The following is a 10,311-nucleotide window of genomic DNA, read 5'->3' on the forward strand; positions in this document are numbered from 1 at the left end:
ATTCTGTCCTTAACAGTGAGGCAAGGCTTTGAACAAGCGCTGTGGCTCCCTTCCTCTCTCACATCCTCAGGAGAAGATCAGCTGTGTCCAAGATCACCAGAATGGCGACTACCTATGTGTCACAGCTCAAAATTGGAAGACGTTCTCCTACCATCTACTTTAAAACGGAGGAGGGTATAGCTTAAGAAGAACTGGTTGCTAGGGCATCCATTTGGAGTTGGGAGTGGGAAGGGAAGGGGAAGTGAAGTTAGTCATCACCAACAAGAAAAAGAATCCAGTCTGCCTTAGGAGGATGCTGGCTAGGGATGTAGAAGTAATCTCTTCCAGAAATACACATTGGAAACAACCACTAGGCCTCCTTTGTGCTTTCTCAACAAGATTGCGCATTGCATTAGGTGTACCGTTGTTTATTAGCACATACGTAGCACTTCAACCAAAAGGATCCTTCCCCAAAGATGAAGGACAGCTCAATCTCAAATACGTCTGAATTCTCATGGCAATAAACCTTCTTGCAGTATCATAGAGGCCTATCTCCCCTCAAGGAGGGAGAGACAGAACCTGGGGCCGTAGGGGGCAGGCACCACGCCCAGAGAAGAGTAGCCTCATCAAGGTCTGGCTGCTGGTTTCAGAAGCCAGGTGGAGGTGTCGCAGAGCGTGGAGGCAAGCCATTTGGTGGCTGTCAGGCTCCCCCATTCCCAGCTAGTCCCTCCTGCCCCAACAGCCAGTAGATGCTCCTGTGTGGGGAGCAAACCTCAAGCCTGCAGGAAGATCAATGACATACCCCATCAAAGCCATTCCAAGAGCCTTATCGGACCTCTTGAGGGCATTTCTGCAGCTGCCTTCTTTCCTCAGCCATTCCTTCTGTTTGAGTTAGCTCTGTCTTACCTCCCTCTCCCCCCTTCCCCTGCTTTGCCTGATTAGGGCCAGAAATTTTTTCATTAAGTCACTTTATAGTGCAATAACAACATTTACTATTCATGAAGTCGCCCCTCCGTAATTGTTAAGTCTTTCCATGTGTCTGGAAGCTTATTTCGGCTCTTCTCGTTTTACAGAGTGCCTCTCTTCCTTCCAAACACAAACTAAGAAGAAGGAGGATAAGGTGGGGGGAGGAGGGGAAAGGATGGGGTGCAGATAACATCCAGATTCTTTAAGTGTTTTTAATCCAGTTCGATTTCCCTTTGGACTCAGAGGGCTCCCTTCTAAAATTGACTGCGGACCTGAATTCCAGGCTAAGAATTAAGTCAAGAGGAAAGGACGACAGAAACAAATAACAGAGTCAGCTCTAGGCTTATGAAACCCGCTATGTTGACTGGGGCTCCAGTCAACCATTCTTTTTTTCCCCCTTTTCCAAAATTCTTACTTAATCTTTCCAGATTACAACAAGCAGGCAGACACCGCTTAAACCCTCAGAGTATTTCAAACAAGTTTGTTCAGTCTCTTGGGCAGATACTTTCTTAAGAATCGGGTGTAAGACAAAGTTCACATTTTGATGCCATACGTTGTCAGTCACCGGAAAAAAGCTTCTCGCAGGCACAAACCAGGTCCCCAGCCTTTGTCACACGGCAAAAATAACCCCCCTTGGAGGAGTTAATTAGGCGGTCAGCAGCGTCCGATCCGGGCTGCCCACAGAGCTTTTAAACAAGCACACACACACACACACACACACACACACACACACACACACACACACACACACACACACACACACGAGGCGCTTGTTAAATGTCACTAGTTGGACATCTGGATTCCGACCCCAAAGATAAACGCATTTCGCGGGAGCATTCCTCGGATGTCAGGCCACAAAACCGCCTTTTGCCCAAGCACACCGTCTCCTTTCTAAGATGCCCCAGCAGTCCCAGGTCCGCATCCCAACGCGGAGCGGGAGGGAAGCAAAGGAGGGAAAGAGGTCGCCAAAAATGGAGCCAAAGGGAGGAAGGATCGGAAAGCTACTCACAGGCTAGCTAGCGCCTCCGCGATGCGAGCATGACTTCCCGGTGGTGCCTGAGCCTCCTGGCTACCGCGCAGCCGACACGGCGGCCGCGCTTAAATAGCCGCCGGCCCGGGAGCCTCGGAGCCGCGGGCCACTCCCGGCGAGATATGGTTCTAATCAGATGCTGGCAGCTGAGGACTCCCCAGGAATGCGCCGGGATGTTTTTGCTGCCTGGGCTGGGTAACTCCCCCTCAACGTGTCTGCTGAGTCTTCCAAACTTAACTGTTTATTAACTCGAGCTGGGGCCGCGCAGAGGAGCCGGCTCCCGTGGACTGGGAGCCCCACCAGCGCGGGGCGATCGCCCGGAGCCCAGCGAAGGGGAGGAAGAAGGAGTCAGGGCGCCGTCCGGAGCCCAGACTCGCGGGGCTGGGGACAAGGGACAGGGGAGGGTGCGCTTAAGGACAGGAAAGGGAAACTCCGCAGGAAAGGGGTGGGACCCAGCGACCTTCATCTCACAAATTCCTTCTCTGCGTTGCCGCTTCCAGTGATGTGGCGTCCCAAGTCATCCTAACCCGGTAGGGCCCTTTGAACAAAGGGCTGCCTCTACTCCTGACTTTCCTGGCAAGAAGCAGTGGATGCTAGCTCAGATCTGCTGTCGCTACAGTTGCACGTGTGATTGCCCCCTTTAAAGGAATTCGTGTCTCTTTCACGGCAAATGTGGGTGCACTTAAGTGCACCAATTTAAATTGGTGGGTAATCTGTGTGTATATGTAAAACATACTGTATTTATGCATGAAATATAATCCTGTATATACAGATATAAAGACAATACTCTCTATGAAATGGATATAAACAAAAACATGCACGCCTATATAACCTAACTAATTAAGCTATATACTTGATATAAACAGAGAGATTATATACTGGCTTCTCCCACAGTATGGGCATCCCTGGGTAGACACATAACATGACTTTATCTGCAGTGATTTCTATAGTGTTTCCTATACTTCTAAGAAAAATCTGAAATATGAGAAATAAAATGTTTGGAAATAGTGACATACAGTACTCAGCAGTAGAAGGCACTCCATGGCGTATCTTCGTGGACCTTAACAAGCTGGGGATTCATCTTCTCCGTATTTTAAAATCATGAACACTTGTAAAACATCCCCAGAAGCTTTGTTGATTTCTAAGAGTTATGAAATTATTCTTGTGAAAGTATGTCTATGTTTCCTTCTTTTTTTTTTTTTTTAAGTCTTAGACAGTGTGTACTAAATGTGAAAACAACTAAATTGTGACTTGGATGGGAAGGGGTTATTGATTTTATTGAGTAAGTAACACACAGTGGATTTGCATTTTACCTCTGGAAATTGGGGGTTCAAATCAGGCTCATGGGACACCAGATATGTATTTTGTGGTCCCAGCCTAGATCCGACTGCAAAACCACGTAATTTGGGACAGCTCAGTGTGAGTGACAGTCCCTGCTCTCAAGTAGGTCAGGCTTGGGACAGCCCTGGAGCCAGGCGTGCAGAGCAGCAAAACCTGTCAACGATGAGAATACTACCTCTTTTGACCTTTACTCTTTCTGCCACCTGTCTCATCCCCTCATACCTGGGGAGGTAGAGGTGAGGAGGGTGGTGCTGACAGTTTTCGATATTCCTCTGAGGTAATTTGCTATTATTTAAAAAAAAATGACTTTGTGTGAATGACAAGAGGTATATAAAATTTAGTCTTGGGACTGTATTTATAACATTTGTGCAGAGAAATTTATTTATTTATTTATTTTATACCACATTCTGTATTTTGTTTTATTATTTTTTTAACATCTTTATTGGAGTATAATTGCTTTACAGTAGTGTGTTAGTTTCTGTGCAAAGAACTTTAATTTTGGTACATTTTAGGACATAGTGCTTTATTTTTAAGATCCAGAAGTACAGAGGGCTGGTTTCCCTTCCAAAAGCTAAGTAGCTGGAAAAATGACAGCAGATTTCAGGCAAACAGAGGCTTTGACAATTTGAAGAAAAAAAAATGGGTCTCTCTTTTAACCTCACTATGTAACACTTTCTCAGAAATGACCACCCACATCTTTTTTTTTTTTAATCGAAAGACTCTTATCAAGAAATGTTGACTTATGTTTGCTCTACCCCACCAAATGGAAGGGATATGTCTAAGAAGCCAGAGGAAGAAAATGATTTCATCTGCCATAACCTGTAGTTTCAAGAGAAGGTTTTGGATGAAAATAGTGCATTTGTGAGCAGTGGGCTCACACACACAGCTGGAAGTGGACAGCTCTGTCATTTCACACAGATATCTTAAGAGTCAACAGTGGAGAACTCTGATTTGACTTGAAGTGTGTTTTTATATCTCTAGGGCTCTGATATTACTCTGGCAGTAATTCAGTATCCTGCTCACATTAAGAAAGAAAGAAAGAAAGAAAGAAAGAAAGAAAGAAAGAAAGAAAGAAAGAAAGAAAGAAAGAAAGGAAGGAAGAAAGGAAGAAAGGAAGAAAGGAAGAAAGGAAGAAAGGAAGAAAGGAAGAAAGAAAGAAAGAAAGAAAGGAAGAAAGAAAGAAAGAAAGAAAGAGAGAAGAATGAAAATAAATGTAACCCTTTTTATCCCTGGTAGAGCATAGTCTCCTGTCCCATGGAAGTTGTTGGCTTTTCAGTAAATCTAAAATGAACATCCTTGCTCCTGGAGAATCACACCCAAACCCACCCAGACATTAACCCTGCCTAAACCACGGTCTTTTCTTATCACTTCTGAAATTAATGTTTAGACAATTAAGGTGAGGAAAATTGAGTGCAATGTTTGAAAAACTGTGATCCTTGCATGACTCTTTCTTTGCACAAAACCTGCTTGTGAGGGAAAAGGAAGAAACCCCCCCAAAAAAACTGACGACTGTTCCCAGCCTAGGAAAGGGGTAGTTAATCCCGTGATGGCTTGCTGAAGAATGCATGGTTTATTATTAAAGTAATCTCTTAAGATTTTCCTGGAATGTGCTTCCACAGCAACTCTGCCTGTGCGAGCTATCCTATGTGTGTGTCTTTTCTTCCATAATTAAGCTGTTTTTTTTCCCCCTATAGCTCACAGACGAAAGGCTTTCTCTCTCCCTTCTCCAGGTTTTCTCCTATCTCCTTCCCTACTGTTCTTGTTTCCCTGAAACATTCCATTTTGAATCCTGCCATTTCCCATGAATTGTAAATGTTTCTTTAGACTTGGCCATAGGTAGACTGTGCACCTTGATTCCTTGCTGGATGTGTCCAGATGTTCTAATCAAACAGGGACTGCTTGAAGTCTGTGGATCTAGCAAGGTCACATCTTTTTTTTTTTTTTCCCTCCTCGGTGTTGTTAAAAAAAAAAAAAAAAAAAAAAAAGAAGAGAATAGCTATTGTTCCCAGAAAATGTTCTTTGACCTTCACTCATTCTGCACATTCATAGATGCAGAAAAACTGGCCCTATCAGATTTGGCTGTTGGCAAGGCAGGGCAAACATTGGAGGGTTTTCCCTTTCATCTATCTATCTATCTAAAATCTAAGATATTTGGAACGTGGTCTACTAAAGGCAGCCTGTTTTATTGGTTTGTTTGTTTTTGTTTTTTCTTTTGTTGGTTGCTTTTGTTTGGTTTCTTGGTTACACCTGTATCGCACCTCAGAACTCAATATTTATTATTTGCTTCTGATGTGAAACATTAGTGAAACTCAGATGTTACCTGAAAAGCTGGAATGTTGTAAAGTGAAGGAAAAATTCAATGTGATAGGTTTACATAACTAGTTACATTTTGCTATAATAAAAATTTTTATAATAAGAAGTTGTAAAGGGGAAAAAGAGTCCTTATAATGAATTACTCGTTAAAATATTATCTTATTTGGAAGGTACGTTGGAAAGAGTTATTAAAAATAAAAATACATGTAATACTACAAAATGCTAATATTAATTATCATTGTAGCAAATGCTTATACAGTTCTCTATCCTGTGAACAAGAATCTATCCCCTAGAAATAAAATATACATTAAAAAATACAAAGATGTTACTTGCTGCATTGTCCACAACAGCAGGAACCTGGGAAAAAATTATGTCTGTCAGTAAGGGGATGATTGAATAAATTACAATTCATCTGCACTATGAAATCATATGCAATCATTTAAAAGAATAAAATTGGAGTTGAACCTTGTAATATGGAAGGATTTCTATTAGGTAGTGTTGAGTGAGAAAAACAAGATATAGAAAAAAATGTAAAATATGTTTCTATTTTAGTAATACAAAAAGCAACACTTAGCTATGTAGGTTTGAGTGTGTGTGTGTGTGTGTGTGTGTGTGTGTGTGTGTATGCATGGTTATCAGGGACACTAGAGACTAGTGACAATACAGGTTACTGGGGACCCAATGGAGATTAGGGTAGACAGGGGGAGGAGAAGGGTGAGAGCCCTGCAAAAAGGGAAAAGAAATTAAAAGAGCCTGTATGCAGATATAGTTATAGATCTCATTTGTGCATTTAAGTGAAATGATATATCCATAGGTTTGTATAATTAAAAAAAAATACACCAAGTGATTTTAAGATAAGGAGAGAGAAGAGTTGTAAAAGCTATAAAATGGCTTTTCCCTGAGGAGTTTTCCTCAAGGTCTTTCAGAAGTGAGTGTTCATCAGTGCCCTCCTGATCTAATTTGGCCTCTAGAGCACAGTTCTCAAACTTTACTGTTCACCTCAGGCCTCCTGGGAACTTGCTTCCGGGAAAATTCCTGGGTCCAGCCCCAGAGCCTGGAAAGGTGTGTGTGTGTGTGTGTGTGTGTGTGTGTGTGTGTGTGTGTGTGTGTGTGTGGTGGGGGGGTTGGTGTGGGAGGAGAGGCATGCAGTGCATGGGAATCTGCAGGTTTAACCAGACCTTCCGGGTGATTCGGATGCTGTGTTTTTGGGGACCCTCTTTGAGAAACACTGAGTTTCTCCTGTGGTCAAGAAGACACTCATTTTGTTCCTCTCTGAGCCCTGAGAACTGTGTGGAGAGGGAAAACAGCAAGGTTGAGAGGAAGCAGGTGCCACTGGTCTTTAGATACTGCCCCTTCTCTCTCCCCTGATTCTCTGCAGCTTCAGTGTCCTGGCTCTGGTGGTGACTTCTCTCCCTGCCCCCTCCCCTGTCAAGACTTGTTTTCAGAGAAGGATCTGATACCAGTCATTTGCATGGACCTGTACCGAGATATTTGCATTTCCAACCATGACCCTTACTTGGTATGAAAGGCACTGCCCAGTGTTAAAAGGATCTCAGACATCAGTAAGAGCAGGGACCGATTTTTTTCCTATTTTTGAGCAGGTGGAGGTGATTGTCAACTCCACTCTGTATCCAGCATAAGGTTACCTAGAAAGAGAAGATTATAGGACCTCCAACTCCTGGAATGGCCCTCTGCTATCCCTGACGTCATTTTACATCTTGGCTTCAAAGGGCCCATTTCGAAAATTGAAGCTGTATATTACGTACATAATTGTTTTTCTGATACAGCAAAGGAAAGTGAGATTTAAGATCAGATCTGGGTTAAAATTCAGGCTCCATCTCTTACCAAACTACAAGATTTCTGCAAGTTTCCTAACTTCTCAAGGACTCAATTTTCTTATCTATAAAATGGGCATGCCCTGTCTTCCCCTCCCATTTGGCTTCTGGTGGGAAGAAAAAGAAGTTATATACCTGAGAGGACTTTGGAAAGTTTGACATTATATAAATACCATAAATTATGCAAAAATTATTCAAAAAATACATTATTGCGGGGGAGGGGGACAAGAAAGGTGCTTTGTCCCAAATGATTTCCGCCACCAACATCAGAAATTCTATCACTAGTAAATCATGTGTTTAGATAATGATGCTCCTCTGGCTGCAGTGAACTTTCCTAAGGCTGATCCCTTGGGCTAATCCCAGACCCTGATTTTCTAACATATTAGTGAGGATTACTTTAATGGATCAGTTTCATCCTGTCAAAGAGAGATGAGTGAATTTCTGCTGAAATGGGGATATTAAAAGCAGGGGAAAGGCAGAAAAATCAGAAAATGAGCACCAACCTCTTTTACTTCGGAGATCTGTTGCTACTACTGAGAAAGAGGTCTCAAAATCTAGACACTCAATTCGATCAAAACAGATCCCACTCTGCTCCAACTATGGCCACCTGCTGTGCTGGGGTTCCTGGGTTGGCTTAATAATCTCAGTTCTAAACTGGAATCAAGGGGGAATACTATTTGCTGCACTCATTTAATCCTCAGGCTCAAAATCACTTCTTAATTAAAGAATGAAGGGAAACCATGTCTGGACTCCAGGGTAATTTAACTCCCTAATTATTATTATTTTTTTGGCGGCATGGCTTGTGGGATCTTAGTTGCCTGACCAGGGATGGAACCTGGGCCCCCTGCAGTGGAAGCATGAAGTCCTAACCACTGGACTACCAGGGAATTCCCTCCCCAATTACTTTGAAGCTCAGGTATATGTGTGTGCCCACGCTCATGTGCATTTTCTGAAGAGGTGCACCACAGATTTCACTGGATAATCAAAGGACCCCATGGCGTAAAAGAAGATTAAATTCCATTGCATTTTGGTTGTCTAGTCACATTCCTCCTATTCATTTTTATCTGACGATTTTTATCTGAGTGTTTTGTACCAATCTGATTTGTGTCCTCACAACATCATTGTCAAACAGGTTAGGGCAAGCATTCCTTTTTCTAAAGGTTAAGAAATATAAGCACAGAAACCTTGATGTACTTCTGTTTACAAAGTTAGAGACAGAGCTAGAACTATTACTCAACTTTCCTGAATGACCTAGAATGTATGGCTTACGTAGTCATGACCCAACCACTTAGGGTTTACTGGTTCCTGTATCGGTCTGTCCAATATCTGCTGTAGATACCCCTTCATGCAAAAGACACTGGCAAATGGAAGAGTGTCCAGAGCAGGGCCACTTGGACAGTAAGGGAATTTTCTTGGGGACTGAGAACTACTGGATGGCTGCCAGCATGGCCTGACTGAATCGGGCGCTTTTTGCCAGGGGCTGGGAGTGGAGATCTATGGGTAGTAGAGCTCTTTCCGAGTATCCGAAGGCCTGCCCTGTAGAAAGTAGATTAGACTCTTCTCTTTGGCCACAGAAGATAGAAGGGGATCCTTTGCTGGGTTAAATAGTGTTCCCCCCAAGATTCATGTCTACCCTGGAACTTCAGAATGGGCCTTACTTGGAAAGAAGGTCTATGTAAATGTAATTAGTTAAGATGAGTTCAGTTGGATTATATGAAGTCTCATCTCCTTCAATGAAACCTTTTTATCTGCCTTGTGATACTTTTTGGTCAGAATTTCTTGGCTTTTTGTTATATCCTATTTTCATTTAGCATAACTCTGGAACCAGTGTATCTAGGTGTGAATCCCAGCTCCACAGCTTACCAAATGTGAGATCTGAGAATTGCTGAACTTCTCTTCAGTAAAGCGAGGGAAATAATAGAACTTCCTTCATAGTGTTGTTATGAGGATTAAACAAGTCAATTTGTCGAAAAGACTTGTAGTCGTAGTTAGCACAAGTAGAGTGCTGATGAAAACGTGCTTTTTGTCTGAATATCTTAAAAGAATAATTTCTAAAATATCAAGTAATTTTGAAAATAAGCTTACCCTAAACCTCAGAAATTTCTCTTCTAAATAAGCTTAGAAGAACTCTAACGCATTTGCGAAGAAATATGTCTAAGAATGCTTAGAATAGCAAAAAGTAGAAGCAACTTAAGTGTCCATCATTTGGACAGCAGATAAATTGTGGTGCAGGCATCCTTTGGGAATACCCTAACAATAATAGCAATGACATGGATGTATGACCCAGATCTGCTTGCATCAACACAGATGAACTGTGTAAGCAGAGCAAGGTATAGATGAACACGTAAATACTTCATAGACGGTTTAAAATGCAAAAAATAAAACTGTGCATTAGAGACACGATACTCATATAAATGAATACAAAGGTGCCTGGGGATGATAAGTCACAATTTCAAGATGGTGCTTTCCTTTGAGAGAAGGAAGAGAGATAAATAAAAGAGAGGTCCAATCATGCTGATAATTTTTTTTCTAAGACTTGCCGCAGGGTGCATGGATATGTACTGTTTTACTTTTATGGCTTTTTTTTGCGGTACGCGGGCCTCTCACTGCTGCGGCCCCTCCCGCTGCGGAGCACAGGCTCCGGACGCGCAGGGCCAGCGGCCACGGCCCACGGGCCCAGCCGCTCCGCGGCACATGGGATCCTCTCGGACCAGGGCACGAACCCGTGTCCCCTGCATCGGCAGGCGGACCCTCAACCACTGCGCCACCAGGGAAGCCCCTTTATGGCTTTTTTATATAGACTCTCTTCTAAGCACATTATAGATATTACCTTACTTAATCCTTATG

General features: G+C 42.8%; 1 protein-coding gene across 5 annotated transcripts in view; it reads right to left on the reverse strand.

The window, feature by feature from the left end:
- The window catches only part of DAB2 (DAB adaptor protein 2), a 53,060-nt gene extending 50,515 nt beyond the window's left edge, over positions 1-2,545 (reverse strand). For all 5 annotated transcript variants that reach the window (XM_079917330.1, XM_079917331.1, XM_079917328.1 and 2 more), the window contains exon 1: positions 1,955-2,545. The gene's annotated coding sequence lies outside the window, so the exon portion shown is untranslated. The remainder of the gene's footprint in view (positions 1-1,954) is intronic.
- Positions 2,546-10,311: the final 7,766 nt, after the last annotated feature.

Source organism: Stenella coeruleoalba (assembly GCF_951394435.1).
Source record: "Stenella coeruleoalba genome assembly, chromosome: 3".
Classification (NCBI taxonomy): domain Eukaryota; kingdom Metazoa; phylum Chordata; class Mammalia; order Artiodactyla; family Delphinidae; genus Stenella; species Stenella coeruleoalba.